Genomic DNA, 16379 nt, shown 5'->3' with positions numbered 1-16379 from the left:
CTTTCTTTACGACTGGCGTGTATCTAATGCGTAATGATGTCTGTTGTAGTGCAACGTACATTCAGCAGGTTCTAGCACAGTGATTAATAAACAGTTCTTACACGGTACCCGTCTCCAAGATCCGATAAATGATTCGAAACAAGACTTTTGGCATGTATTACTGTCCAAAGAGCCGAGGAGTCTTCTTTGGGTTGATACTATGCAAGATTACACAGAATGAAACTGAACTCCACGGATAAAACTTCGACGTGAGACCTGTGTTTCTCTGGGCGTACACCACGTTCAAATAACTTATGGGAATGCAGCCGGGTGACGTCGTCGATAAACGCTGATTTTTCGACACATGACCACCCTGTCATCTTCAAGGAAAAACTGCAGCAACTAAGCCCTGTGCAAGAAAATTTATAACCTCGGTTTGTAGAGTAACACACATTTACACACACATGCACACACAAACTGTATGCCGGCCGGTGTGGCCGAGCGGCTCTAGGCGCTTCATTCCGCAACCGCGCTGCTGCTACTGTCGCGGGTTCGAATCCTGCCTCGGGCATGGCTGTGTGCGATGTCCTTAGGTTAGTTAGGCTTAAGTAGTTCTAAATCTAGGGGATTGATGACCTTAGATGTTAAGTCCCATAGTGGTTATAACCATTTGAACCACAAACAGTAAAAACTAGCGCCACCACACAACCAAAGATGACCGACGGCAGACGTTATGGGTAGTCAAAATTTCTAAACAATGGGTGAGGTAGCATTAACTCTATCCCTCTGTTTTTTGACAAGGGAGGGAGCAGTTTTCGATACACAATTCAAGCAAAAACCTCCATCTTTATTTACAAGGTTACTTGCTAATTTAATTTCACCTGCTTCCTTAACACCACTATCCCAGTACCTGTAAGTGCATGCTAGAATCTCCGTGTTGTTGTATTCCGCAGGGCGACTGTTGCCTAGACAATGTTCTGACATAGCCAATCTGCTAGTCTGTTGTAAGCGTATGTGACGCCTATTCCCAGTACACCGGTCCTGCGCGGTCCTGATTGTCTGACCACTGTATGACATGCCATAATTGAGCCGGCCGCCGTGGCCGTGCGGTTCTAGGCGCTCCAGTCCGGAGCCGCGCTGCTGCTACGGTCGCAGGTTCGAATCCTGCCTCGGGCATGGGTGTGTGTGATGTCCTTAGGTTAGTTAGGTTTAAGTAGTTCTAAGTTCTAGGGGACTGATGACCACAGCAGTTGAGTCCCATAGTGCTCAGAGCCATTTGAACCATTTTTGAACATGCCATAATTGCAAGAACACGGTAGACACCTGCCTTACATAAACCTAGGTCATCTTTAACGGAACCTAAAGGGACAGTCTTCTCAGACAGGGGTCAGAAAACTCATTTCACATCACATTTCTGCAAAATAGATCCATCTTGTTGGAAATACTCCCAGTGTACGGCATAAAAGGCATAAATCTTGGAGCAAACTTGATATGATCGTCACCCACACGCCTCAGCATGAAGGACTATTTCGTACCTTACACGAAGACATGTCCGAAAGAACAGATACCATCGGTGACTATGCAGCTCTCTTAGAATGAAAAGATAATGAAATCAAGACCTTAAGCTGCCGACAGGCGTTGATATACTTCAACGGGGACAGTTGAAAATGCCTACATGGCAGACGCTCTATCCATCTCAGCCACCGAGGACGTAGAGGATAGTGCGACTGCAGGGATTTATCCCTTGCACACCCCCCGTGAGACCCACATTCCCAGCTTAATGTCGACACACTACATTCGTATTGCCCCTGCCCATTACACTCATTACTCGCGGAGACAATCTTACCGAGTCCCGTAAGAGTTCGGGCAATGAGTGTGCATCCAGCACAGAAGAAGAAGGTCAATGGCCGGTTAGACTTAACTATACATGAAGATGGTATCTGTTCTTTCGGACATGTCCGAAGGTACAGATACCATTGGTGCAAGGGATAAGTCCCTGCAGTCGCACTATCATCTTTGCCCTCGGTGGCTCAGATGAATAGAGCGTCTGTCCTGTAAGGAGGAGACCCCGGGTTCGAGTCCCGGTCGGGGCACACATTTTCAACTGTCCCCGATGATGTATATCAACGCCTGTCGACAGCTTACGGTCTTGATTTCATTTCACCGATAGTACCTGTTGTTTCTGAGATGTTATCTAATGTAAGTTGGTTATCTTATGTAATATAACAACACAAACATTCTGGCATGCATTTTCAGCTATTGTGAAGGTATTATTAAGGAAGCAGGGGAAATTAAAGTAGCAAGTAACCTTGTAAATAAAGATGGAGGTTTTGTTTAAATTCTGCGTAGAATCCAGCTCTCTCTCCCTTGTCAAAAAACAGACGGATTGAGTTAACGTTACCTCACACGTTGTTTAATTGCTTAGTAAATTTCACTATCTTCAGCTGTCGGTCGTCTTTGGTTATGTGTTAGCGCTAGTGTTTGCAGTGTGTCTGTATTTGTGTGTGTGTGTGTGTGTGTGTGTGTGTGTGTGTGTGTGTATGTGTGTGTGTGCGTGGGTGCGCACCGAAGTTTTAAATTTTCTTGCACAAGGCTTACCTGCTGCCGTTTTGCCTTGAATATGATAGGGTGGTCGTCGAAATGTAGACAATTGTCCCCTACTTCAACCGGCTGCATCCCCTTCAGTTATTTGAACAAAACTTCGGCGGTTCTTCAGGGATACTTTCTTTTTCGGCATAAGGGACCCGTGGTCTCCGCTGGTTGGTTTCCTGTCGCAATTACTTTTGTTTCTGTGAAAATACTTACACAATAGCGGCGAAGCCTATAGTAAGCAATCAGCAAAATATACAACACGAAACACAGGCGATGCAAAATTTTCAGCAGAAATATGTACATTGCGATGTAAAACCATATACGTGTACGTATTGTCCAGCGCTTCACCAGTAAACCTATTCATACTGTTGTGTATTATCGCACAACCATCACTGCTGGCTTAAACCCAAGAGAGAATCGAGCAGTGTTGAATGTAAGCTTAAGGACAGACTGTAAACGGGGCATTACTTCAGTCAGTAGCAAGCATGCCGAATGGGTGAAACAAGTTTGTTTCCAAACAAAACACAAAGTGTATACCGTCGACATTTGTACTACTGTGCAAGTATTTTCAGTGCAAAGATAAACAGGGATAATAAATTAAATGGAATGCAATTACTATGTAACAAGTCATCGAAAATCAGAGATCCCTTATACCAAAATACTCAGAGAAATATCGATGGACAAATTCCGAAATTTTATAGTTCGCCGAGGACAGACAAAGAGGCAAAGAGAGCATACCCCGCCCAAAGGAGTCTACTGCGATCAAACGCAGGTCTTAACTAGAGAAAGAAATATCTGACAACGTGCGTCTGGACGATAGCAGTTCACAGAAGTGAATCATGAACTTGTAAGTGGGCTCCTTCTGTGTTGGCAGCGCTGTGTAGCGCTTTCCATTGGATCTCTGACTGCGCTTTCTTTGTAAGAGACTCTGTGGCTGGTTGGACTCGTTGTTGGAAGTTATTGGCCAGTAGTGTTGGGCAGTTGGAAGTTAGTCGCCAGCAGTGATGGATGTATTGTTGGGCAGTTGGAGGTGAACAGCTAGCAGTGACGGATGTTAGATGTGAGAAGTTAGCATTGATGGAGGGTATAGGTATGAAGTGTTAGCATAGGCTAACGATCTGTACATGTTCGACTTGGAGATTGAATATTATTCATAATTATATACATTTGTACTAGATGTCAATGTTTGAACAGTATGTCACATTATTAAGGTAAAAAAATACATTATTTGGTTTGCAACAAAATATTTCCTTTGCTAACCACATGCCTGTTGGTAGTTAGTGGCTTTAGTAGTTAGAATCTTTTATTTAGCTGGCAGTATTGACGCTCGCTGTATTTTAGTAGTTCGCGTAATGAAGATTTTTGTGAGGTGAGTGCTTAATGAAATGTATAGGTTATTGTTAGCATTTCTTTTTAGTTAGGACCATTCTTTTGAATTAATTATTTGAAGTCAAGTTATCCTTTTTTTAGCAGTCAGATTGCGTTGCGCTAGGATATTATGGGTCTCAGTCACTCAGCAATTTAAGTACAGACTCACACATTTAAATAAAGAAGTTTCAAACTATGGAAGAACGGAAGAGAATAGTCGATGATTTTAAGAAGTGATGTTACAGAAAATTGCTGAAGTTATACTCTGAGAAATTTTTAAGTGGAATAAAGAAAATGTACTCCAAGTGTACAGAGACTCACTAGAAGTAATGCAGCTAGAAATAAAGTCCTGCTCTGAATGTTCATGAGGATGGGGCACTTTATACTAAGTGCGAATAATGGTGTTGTAGCGAAGAGTCTCCAAGTGCAAGTGGATGAGTGGCTGCTACCGACCATCACATATCGCAGCGGCAGAGAGGGCTCATGGTATTGAGCTGCTGGAGGCATGGCTCAGCAGGCATGCTCCATTGGGTCCATCGAATCCCGCACGACCACTATCGGTATCTGACGGAAACTTGCAATTCTGTTGCCAACTGTGATGCCCATGGAGCAGTATCAATACGCGACACCACAAATAGGGTGTGTGACCAACACAGATGGCAATGCACACTCTGCAATGTGCTTCCATGCTGGCCACAAGGTAGGTAAGCAGTTGTGATAGAGCGTTTCATTCCTCCACCAGCGTGATTGGATGGTCTTTGGCATATGTGGATGTGCAGCAGTACGTCTCCCTAACGCATCCCACATGGGGTTGGTGGGATTTAAGTTGGGGGAATGGGCAGGGCAGTCCATTTGCTGAACATCCTCCATTCGAAAGATCCCCCATGTACGTTGTTCGATGCACTCATGCGTTATCATCCATAAAAATGAAGTCAAAACGCACTCCTGCAAAGAAGCAAATGGGTAAGGAATACATGGTCACAATAACGTTGCCCAGTGGATGCACAGTGTTCAAAGATTTGGAGGCAAGTACCCCCACGCTACATTATGCCTCCCCACACCATAACACCTATACGATCTAAAGTTGGTACCACGCTACGACAAATGTCTAAGTTGTAGCGGCGACTATGTAGAGAAGTAGCTGGAAGATGTAGCTAATCCTTATATATAAAATTCTCGTGTCACAGTGTTAGTTGCCACACTCCTCCGAAAGGGCTCGATCGATTCTGATGAAATTTTACATATATATTCGGTAGGTCTGAGAATCGGTTGTAATCTGTTTTTCATACCCCTAAGTGATAAGGGTGCTCCACCCAAAAAAATTTCTTATTTTTTGGACAGAACATTTTATTTTTATTTTTTTATGAACAGGCATTTCAAAATACACGCAATCTTAAATTTTTACACTTCTACCACGAACCCCTATTTTTAATAGCGATTTTAGAAATTAAAGAATTTTCAACCCCAGTCGGTAACTGATCTGTTATCACTTCACCAGGTATCCCCGCCAGGTGTCTATCAGTGATAGTCTTTCAGTACATAGGTAACTGAATAAAACGTGCCAAAAGCAACGATTCGAATATCCCTCTTTAAATCGACGTAACTAGACCGAGAAGTTTAACTAGATAGCGCGCGTCATTCGCCGACATTTAGCCTAGCGCACACGCATCGATTTTTATCGTACGTAAATATATCGTACAATCAGATTCTTTTAGTGGAACAAACAAGTTTCTATGCTTTCCTTTGTTACTCTAAAAGAATTTAATCGTACAATATTTTTACAGACGATAAAAATCGATGCGTGTGCGCTTGGCCTTATTCATAATGCTGGTGAACACGTTTCGACACGAAATTGCCGCTGTGTTTGTATGCTCATGGACGAGCCGTGTATCGGCTGCAATTGTTAAATCCGTGCGATCTACCGTAGAAACGCTAGAACTAATAGTGGCCGATACTGCCGGACTTCCCCGTACTCCTTTTCTCCCTCCCTACACAGTTTCCGGCCATTATCATTGTTTGTGTCACGAGCTCCCGCCAACAACGGCTATTGTGTTACACGTATACATTGCGTTACACGTATACATTATTCTTATAGACTAGAGATAATTTATATGGCAAAACCACGTTTGCCGGGTCAGCTATAATTCAGAGGCGGAACGAAGTTCGCCGGGTATAGTTAGTGTAACAAAAAAAAATCACTGTTGTTTCTATTTCGCCTCTAGTCGGAGGCTGGAAAGATAGCTCTCGTATCTATGCTCCAACTTGCCACTGACCCCTTTCCATACCTTCCAGTATTTCATACTGGCACAGAATTCTCAACTTCGTTTAAAGAACGCTACTGAGTAAAAAAATTTTGTATCAAAATTTTACTTTATTTGGCCGAACTTCCTGACAGAATGTCACTGTTCCTCTGTCTACCACTATCAAGTTATCAAATGTCAGAGGAACATGCCTTCAATTTAAGAAGGAATTTTACTGGAGAGCTTAGTTGCGAGTATCTTATCACAGAAATCCTTTTCACACTAAATCCACTCGCTATGTCATGCACGAGAATACACCATTAGAGTGCCCTCGGAGCAGAAGCGCTCGCGGCGCCGATAAGCAGTATCTGTATCTGCGCCAAACAAGAGCGCTCTCAGTCCGCCAGTGATAACCTGTTTTGTTACGTAAGTAACCCACACAAGAGAGGAGACGCCCAGTTACCATCGTCTCTAGGCTGTGTGAAATTGTACAAAATTCACACAATCAAAAAGACGATCGATGAGCGAAAATTACGAATTGGTATCCTAGTAACACAACCACTGTTTCATTTTGGAGCAACCGTCATCATCATCAACAGCAGCAGCAGGCAGCAGCTCTTTGACATTCACTACTGGATAAATGACAGATTACAGACTCCAGTTGTGTAAACCGATGTTACTCGTACGTTTTTCCTAAAATTGTCCACTCACCTTCAGTCAACTTGTTGGCGCTATCGATTTTATTCCTTGAATTAAAGCAAAGCTAATCCATTATCCATACCGCCCGCATCCACGAGAGCATTTTCTTTTTTTAGATATATGTCCGCTGACTGATTCGATACGGTCCGTCACGAATTTCTCCTGTGCCAACCTCTTCTTCATAGAGTAGCACTTGCAAGATACGTCCTCCATTATTTGTTCGATGTATTCATATCTGTGTCTTCCTCTGCAGTTTTTATCCTCTACAGCTCTCTCCAGTACCATAGAAGTTATTTCTTAATGTCTTAACAGTTGTCCTATCATCCTGTCCGTTCTTCTTTTCAGTGTTTTCCCTATATTCCGTTCCTCGCTTATTCTACGGAGAACCTCATTACTTACCTTACCAGTCCACCTAATTTTCAACATTCTTCAGTAGCACCACATCTGAAATGCTTCGATTCACTTCTGTTCCGATTTTTTCCACAGTCCTTGACTAATTGCCATACAACGTTGTGTTCCAGGCGTACATTTAGATTTGGACCTGTGTTTGATACTCTAGACTTCCCTTGGCCAGGGATGTCCTTTTTGCCAGTATTAATCTGCTTTTTATGTCTTCTTTGCTACGCCCGTCATACAGTTTTTTCTGCCGAGATAGCAGAATTCCTTAACTTCATCTACTTCGTTATCACCAATTCTGATGGTGATCACGAAGTTTTTCGCTGTTCTTGTTTATGCTATTTCTCATTACTTTCGTCATCCGATCTACTTTCTGTACTCGTTATACTGTTCACTCCATTAACAGAGTCTGTAATTATTCTTCACTTTCACTCAGAATAACATTCTCGTCAGGCAATCCTTTTACCTCTAATTTTACTGCCGGTCTTGAACCTTTCTTTTAGTTCCGTCATCGCTTCTTCTATGTATAGATTGAAGAGCAGGAGCGAAAGACTTCACTCTGGCCTTATACCCTTTTTAATCAGAGCACTTCGTTCTTGGGTTGGGTTGAGTTGATTTGGTGGAAGAGACCAAACAACGAGGTCATTGGTCTCATCGGATTAAGGAAGGGCGGTGAAGGAAGTCAGTCGGCCGTGCCCCTTCAAAGGAACCATCCCGGAATTTGCCTGAAGCGATTTAAAGAAATCACGGGAAACCTAAATCAGGATGGCCGGACGCGGGATTGAGCCGTCGTCCTCCCGGATGCGAGTCCAGTGTGCTAACCACTTCGTTCTTGGTTTTCCAGTATTATTGTTCCATCTTGGTTCTTGTACATGCTGTATACTAACGGCCTTCCGCTATAGCTTACTCTATTTTTCTCAGAATTTCGGAAATCTTGGATCATTTTACATTGCCAAACGTTTCTTCCAGGTCGACAAATCATATGAACGTGTCTCGACTTTTTTTTTTTTTAAATCTTTCTTTCACTACCACATGGATGTCAGGACCGCCTCTCTGGTGCCTTTATCTTTCCTAAGGCCAAACTGGACTCATCTGGACCCGCTGCGTCGTGCAAGTCATATAAGGACAGTATTATGTTATGAGACCAAACACGTTGTGTGTTTGATTACATTGAGGATGAAATCACACCGTAATAGGCCTATTGTAATAAACAATATAATCAAACACAGCAGCGTCTTTGGTCTCATAACATAATATAATAATGTCCTTGGATGCAAGAGCTGTTAAGCTGATTGTGCGGTAATTCTCGCACTTGGAGCTGAGCGTATATCAAATAAAATATAACTACAGATTGCTTCGCCCAGTCACCTATGAAATATTTATTTATTGTCACGAATTACACTCACGGAAATGTAGTATTCAGTGAAGATCCTGTCCGAACGCTGCCAAACTGATATTACAATGTTCTCACGTAAGATGCGTCGACGAAAATTTCGTTCTTATGCGAGCTTATTTTCAGTGTTTTCAGTACAGAAAAAAGCCATTCCTATTGATTAGGAATAACGTCAGTACACGATGGTTGTTGGATGTGTCCACCATTACTGTAGATTTCCAGGTGAAGGTGCTCCACAGCATATTCAGAGGACGTGCACGACCAGCTTATCGCCATCTTTCCGACTTCGAGAAAGGTCGAACCACTGCCGTGAGCGACACTGGATTTCATAAGCACTGACCGAACAGGAAACAAGTGCCACACGCCTTGTCAATGACTATGATACAAATTGCAGTCCGATAGTAAATGTAGGTCCATCACAATGAGTTTCTAACTTTGCGAAGACAATTGGATACAATGGACATTTGGAGTCGACTGCCTCGCAAAAGGGATTGCTTAAGGCATGTAAAGTTATGCGTCATTATTAAGTGAAACGACATATTTTTTGGTGTCATCAGTCGTCTGACTGGTTTGATGCCGCTTGCTACGAATTCCTATCCTGCGCTAAACTCTATTGTCTCAGAGTACCATTTGCATCCTACGTCCTCAGTTATTTGGTGGATGTATTCATGTTTCTGTCCTTTCCCACAGTTTTTACTCTCTACAGCTCCCACTACTCCCATGGACATTACTCTCTAATGTGTAACTCATGTCCTGCCATGTCACCCCTTCTTCTTGTAAGTCTTCCTCATATGTTCTCCTCTTCGCCGATTCTGCGGACAACCGCCTCATGCTTTATTTTATCAGCCCACCTAATTCTCAGCATACTTCAGTAGCACCACATTTCAAACACTTCGATTCTTCTCTAATCTGGCTTGCCCACCGTCCATGTTCCACTACCATACAACGCTGTGCTCCAAACGTGTATTTTCATCAATTTCTTCCTCAAATTGAAGTCTATGTTTGATGCGAGCAAAATTCTCTTGGCCAGGAATGCCGTCTTTTCCTTTGCTAGTGTGCTTTTTATGCCCTCCTTGCTTCGACCGTAACAGGTGACTTTGCTTCCAAGATGGCAGAATTCCTTAACTTTGTCTACTTTGTGACCACCAATTTTAATATTAAGTTTCTCGCTATTCTCGACCGTAACAGGTGACTTTGCTTCCAAGATGGCAGAACTCCTTAACTTTGTCTACTTTGCGACCATCAATTTTAATATCAAGTTTCTCGCTATTCTCGTTTCTGCTGCGCCACATAACCTTTGTCTTTTTCCGGTTTACTCTCAGTCCATGTTCTGTACTCATTACAGTGTTCATTCTGTTCAACAAATCCTCTAATTCTTCTTCACTTTCACTGAGGATAGTAGTGTCGTCAGCAAATCATAATCTTGATATCCCTCCATCTCGAATTTTGATTCCACTCTTGAACTTTTATTTATTTCCGTCATTGCTTCTTCGATGTATAGTTTCAAAAGTAAAGACGAAAGACTACATTCCTGTCTTATACCATTTTTAATCCGAAGTATTTTTAGTCCTCCAGTCTCATTGTTTCCTCTTGTTTTTTTGCACATGTTATATATATTAGCAGTTTTTCCCTACACCTTACCCCTATTTTTCTCAGAATTTCGGACATTTGTACCGTTTTACATTGTCGAACTCTTTTTGTAGGTATACGATTTCTATGATCGTATCTTGGTTTTTCTTTAGTCTTGCTCCATTATCAAGCGCAGCGTCAGAAGAGTCGGTATGGTGCCTTTACCTTCCCTAAAGCCAAACTGATAGTCGTCTAACAGAATCTCAATTTTCTTTCCATTCTACTGTATATTATTCTTGTCAGCAGTTTGGATGCCTGAGCTCTTAAGCTGATTGTCCGGCAGTTTTCGTAATTATTTTCCCTTGCTGTCTGCGGAAAAGTGTGGATGATATGTTCTCGAAAAACTGATGGCACGTCGCCAGTCTCATAATTCTACATACCAACCCGAATAATCATTTGTTTGCCACTTCCCCCAATAATTTGATAAATTCCGTTGGAATTATTTGATGTCAAGCCTTCAAGAGCTCTTTTCAATTCCGTCTATAACACTGGAACGCCTATCTCCTCCATATCGATTCCAATTTCATCTTCTATCGCGTCGTCACCAAGTCTTTCTCTGTTCAAATGATAGAAGCCGTCGAGACCATTGATGGTCCAACAAGGCCACTGTGTCTCATTGCGGGCATTTGAATGGCCGCCCGTAAGTCTACGCCACTTTCCAGGGAAACTCGCGCAGTCACGCGTGAGTGCTAGACGTTACAAAGTGTTAAGTACACTCCTGGAAATTGAAATAAGAACACCGTGAATTCATTGTCCCAGGAAGGGGAAACTTTATTGACACATTCCTGGGGTCAGATACATCACATGATCACACTGACAGAACCACAGGCACATAGACACAGGCAACAGAGCATGCACAATGTCGGCACTAGTACAGTGTATATCCACCTTTCGCAGCAATGCAGGCTGCTATTCTCCCATGGAGACGATCGTAGAGATGCTGGATGTAGTCCTGTGGAACGGCTTGCCATGCCATTTCCACCTGGCACCTCAGTTGGACCAGCGTTCGTGCTGGACGTGCAGACCGCGTGAGACGACGCTTCATCCAGTCCCAAACATGCTCAATGGGGGACAGATCCGGAGATCTTGCTGGCCAGGGTAGTTGACTTACACCTTCTAGAGCACGTTGGGTGGCACGGGATACATGCGGACATGCATTGTCCTGTTGGAACAGCAAGTTCCCTTGCCGGTCTAGGAATGGTAGAACGATGGGTTCGCTGACGGTTTGGATGTACCGTGCACTATTCAGTGTCCCCTCGACGATCACCAGTGGTGTACGGCCAGTGTAGGAGATCGCTCCCCACACCATGATGCCGGGTGATGGCCCTGTGTGCCTCGGTCGTATGCAGTCCTGATTGTGGCGCTCACCTGCACGGCGCCAAACACGCATACGACCATCATTGGCACCAAGGCAGAAGCGACTCTCATCGCTGAAGACGACACGTCTCCATTCGTCCCTCCATTCACGCCTGTCGCGACACCACTGGAGGCGGGCTGCACGATGTTGGGGCGTGAGCGGAAGACGGCCTAACGGTGTGCGGGACCGTAGCCCAGCTTCATGGAGACGGTTGCGAATGGTCCTCGCCGATACCCCAGGAGCGACAGTGTCCCTAATTTGCTGGGAAGTGGCGGTGCGGTCCCCTACGGCACTGCGTAGGATCCTACGGTCTTGGCGTGCATCCGTGCGTCGCTGCGGTCCGGTCCCAGGTCGACGGGCACGTGCACCTTCCGCCGACCACTGGGGACAACATCGATGTACTGTGGAGACCTCACGCCCCACGTGTTGAGCAATTCGGCGGTACGTCCACCCGGCCTCCCGCATGCCCACTATACGCCCTCGCTCAAAGTCCGTCAACTGCACATACGGTTCACGTCCACGCTGTCGCGGCATGCTACCAGTGTCAAAGACTGCGATGGAGCTCCGTATGCCACGGCAAACTGGCTGACACTGACGGCGGCGGTGCACAAATGCTGCGCAGCTAGCGCCATTCGATGGCCAACACCGCGGTTGCTGGTGTGTCCGCTGTGCCGTGCGTGTGATCATTGCTTGTACAGCTCTCTCGCAGTGTCCGGAGCAAGTATGGTGGGTCTGACACACCGGTGTCAATGTGTTCTTTTTTCCATTTCCAGGAGTGTATTTTTGGTAACAAGCAAAATGTTAAATGGTTGAAAGTATTCAGCCTGATTTACAGCCCGCAGAGGCATCTCTTATCTCGACGTAGAATTTCGTCGACAGTGTTGTAAAATCAGGGACGTGACCACTGACACCAGCATCGTTGCACAACCGATGCAGCACGTCCAGCTTGTGTGGCAGATCTCCGAAAGAACCATCCCGCCACAGTTCGACCCCTTCCAGACCCGCTCAGTTGGCTGAAGGAAGTACGACTGCGTCTCCGTGGCATGGTTGCCTGATTGCTTCAAACGTTTGCACCACACTGAGCCTTTTGGCTGCGAGCATTCTCTAGGCTAGACATAGACGGCTGTCCGGTAGCTATGCCAGTACGCTGTCGAGGTTGGCATATGGCGTCATCGAATCAAAATCAACGTCTTTCCAGGAGCACTTTCCCAGGAGAATAGAGAAATGTAAGTTAAAACAGATGAGTAGGAAAAACTAACCTGTAATGTTCGAATATAGCTGTAGTGTGCTCCTTGACACTGTCAGATCGATTACGTATCTGGGCATACCATTGCAAAGCAAATGAAGTGGAACAAACATTTAAGGATTGTAGCAGGGAAGGCGAAAAGTCGATTTCGGTTTATTGGTAGAGCGTTAGGAAAGCGTGATTCATCTGTGAGGGAGACCGCATGGAGGACACGTATGTGGCCCTTTCGTGATTATTGATCATGTGTTTTGGGATCCGCACCAGGCCAGATTGAAGGAAGGCATCGAAGCAGTTCAGAAGCGGACTGCTAGATTTGTTGCTGCTAGGTTCGAACAACACGTAAGTACTGCGGAGATGCGTCGGGAACTCAAATGGGAATTGATGTAGGGAAGGCGACGTCCTTTCCGAGTAACTCTACCGAGAAAATTTAGAGAACTGGCATTTTAAGCTGTATGCATAACGATAATGCTGCTGCCAACGTACAGTCCGCTAAATGATCACGAAGTTAAGATAATAGCCGGCCAGTGTGGCCACGTGGTTAAAGGCGCTTCAGTCTGGAACCGCGCGATCGCTACGGTCGCAGGTTCGAATCCTGCCTCGGGCATGGATGTGTGTGATGTCCTTAGGTTAGTTAGGTTTAAGTAGTTCTAAGTCTAGGGGACTGATGACCTCAGATTTTAAGTCCCATAGTGCTCAGAGCCATTTGAACTAGTTAAGATAATAGAAATTAGGGCTCGCACGGAAGCATATAGAGTAGGGAGTTAATGACTAGTAGTGGCAAAAGGTACCCTCGCCAAGGCTTTCGGAGATGTTTGTAGATGTAGATGAAATTATAACTTATAACTTGCTGAAGTGTTATTGCACTCTTGATAAGGTAGATTACGGATGAAAATTGACCCTAATTAGATCGGCACATTTATTATACAATTGTACTAACTAGAGCAATGTTTCCTACTGTACTCAATGGCAGCTCGTACCTGAGCATTCGCTTTTATCATTTGTGAACCTATGTTTACTAGAGCCTTTCTACTTCAATTACCGTATATTTTCACCGTTTATAGATTACGGAGGAATGATGATGATGTTTGGTTTGTGGGGCGCTCAACTGCTTGGTTATCAGCGCCCTTACAATTACCCAATCTTTGCTCAGTCCAATTTCGCCACTTTCCTGGATGATGATGAAATGATGAGGACAACACAAACACCCAGTCATCTCGAGGCAGGTGAAAATCCCTGACCCCGCCGGGAATCGAACCCGGGACCCCGTGCTCGGGAAGCGAGAACGCTACCGCGAGACCACGAGCGGCGGACAGAGATTACGGAGGAGCTGACAGTCTCATTTCGTAATAATGAAACCACCGGAAGAGCTAATTTAAATACACAATCAACGAATGAACAGTAAACAGTGAGCCGGACGCAGTGGCCGAGCGGATATAGGCGCTTCAGTCCGCAACCGCGCTGCTGCTACGGTCGGAGGTTCGAATCCTGCCTCGGGCATGGATGTGTGTGATGTCCTTAGGTTAGTTAGGTTTAAGTAGTTCTAAGTCTAGGGGACTGATGAACTCAGATGTTAAGTCCCATAGTGCTTAGAGCCATTTGAACCATTTGAGTAAACAGTGAAATCAATATTTTTATTTCGCTAGCAAAACCGCTTCGTCCCCAACATGGCAGTGAAAATTGGTTTCCTAAATTCTATTTTCCTCTTCCGTAAAAATGTTTCATAGGTAAAAGTATTTGAGAATGAGAGAAGAAAGGAAGCTTAGGGCATAACGTCACATTGACAACGGGTCAGTAGAACCGGAGTATAGGGAGGCACATGAAAGAAATTGGCCAAGGGCTTATAGGACTCTCACATTGAGGGTTCCGATCAAATTTAATCATGTTTAGAGATTGTTTATACATCCACAGAACAGGGAATCTCGACGATCTTTGCCTGTTGTTGATGTCAATACAGGAATTGCAAGACGTATCAGAATCTCTCAAATATTTCCTGAGACTCGCCTGGACACACAAAAAGAAGCGAAGAGAGAACTTTAGTTTATATATGTAGAGAGAGAAGATGTAATAAAATACTTTATATTTACTCACTAAAACATGACTGCAAGTTGCATATCGCGTATGCATGCAGCAGAATTTTTCTGTTATGATTCTGACAGATGATGAAAGCAACGTGAGGTGTAATGGCGAAAAGATATTTTTCATGTGATATAATTACCGTTTAACACTTCCGACGTTTTCCTTTACTTGTATTGTGAAATCTTGGTTATTACCAAATTTGATAATTCTGGTTCAACGGGAAGTATCCTATTGGTTTTGATGCGACAGTTTGCTATTACAAAATATATGACATAAATGCGTTTTTGCATTTTTGATTGCATCGACTGAGAAGCTTCAATTTTTTACCCCGCCAAGGGACCATAAATCTTTGTATATGACATAAATTTCAACTTGATACGGCTACCCGTTCCTGAGAAGAAGTAGTCTTGACAGTGGGGCAGAGAGACAGGGAGGCAGAAAGACAACATCGCGATCCTATAAAGGTTCCCGTTTCATCGACTGAAGCACAGAACGTTAAAAAAGGGAAGGAAATTGGCCATATTCGTTTTCAAAGGCACACTCTCGAACTTCGTCACAATCGATTTAGTGTAAAGGCGAGAAACCTAAATCGAATGGCGGCACAGGGTATAGTGATGTTACAAAATAAAAGTGATGTTATTCAATGGAAAGTTGGAAACTGAGATTTAGCTTACTGTTTTATCAATCACAATTGGCGTAAGAATCATGGATTGACCATTGTCATAAAATATTGCATTATGAGATGTGATTAGTTTTTACTTGCAGTTTCGCGTGGCTTGAGGCAGTCACAACTAGCGTGCTATTGATTAAGAAATAGCATTATCATTTTTCTAATTACTTCATGATTGTAGATACGATCATACCCGGTTGTGAAGTTACTGTTATGACAAAACAATTTCCTAAGGGACCAGAAAGTTCTTAAGGGCGCAAAAACAACTGTAACATCACACAAAAGGGAAATTCAATATTAAAGCTGATGCAAGAAGACGATAAAACAGTTTTCTTTTTATCAATGTAACACGCACATTGGACTGCTGATCTTGGTGTCTGTAATATTAGCAAAATGCATAATTAAAATGAAAATAATACTGAGAGATAATAGAAATGAGCACTGCTAAATGATTCAGTATTCCCAGAACAAATATTTATTATAACTAAAACATATATCGTACCTTAAGCTTAATACTACTATGACGGTAGATTTTTATGTCCGTATCATGTCCATTGAGCGCTCTTTTATATAGCCATTGTCTTCTTTGAGTCGCTCGTGCGTCGTCACGGTAAGTTATAACAGTTCTTTACACTTCACTCAAACTTAGACATAACACGTTTATATACATTTAGTAAAAATTAGATCAGACTACCACAAATCTGCGTCCGTCTTACTCGAGAAAAACAGTACAA

This window comes from Schistocerca cancellata, chromosome 6, assembly GCF_023864275.1.
Source record: "Schistocerca cancellata isolate TAMUIC-IGC-003103 chromosome 6, iqSchCanc2.1, whole genome shotgun sequence".
In the NCBI taxonomy this organism is placed as follows: domain Eukaryota; kingdom Metazoa; phylum Arthropoda; class Insecta; order Orthoptera; family Acrididae; genus Schistocerca; species Schistocerca cancellata.
This window is presented reverse-complemented; position numbering follows the sequence as displayed.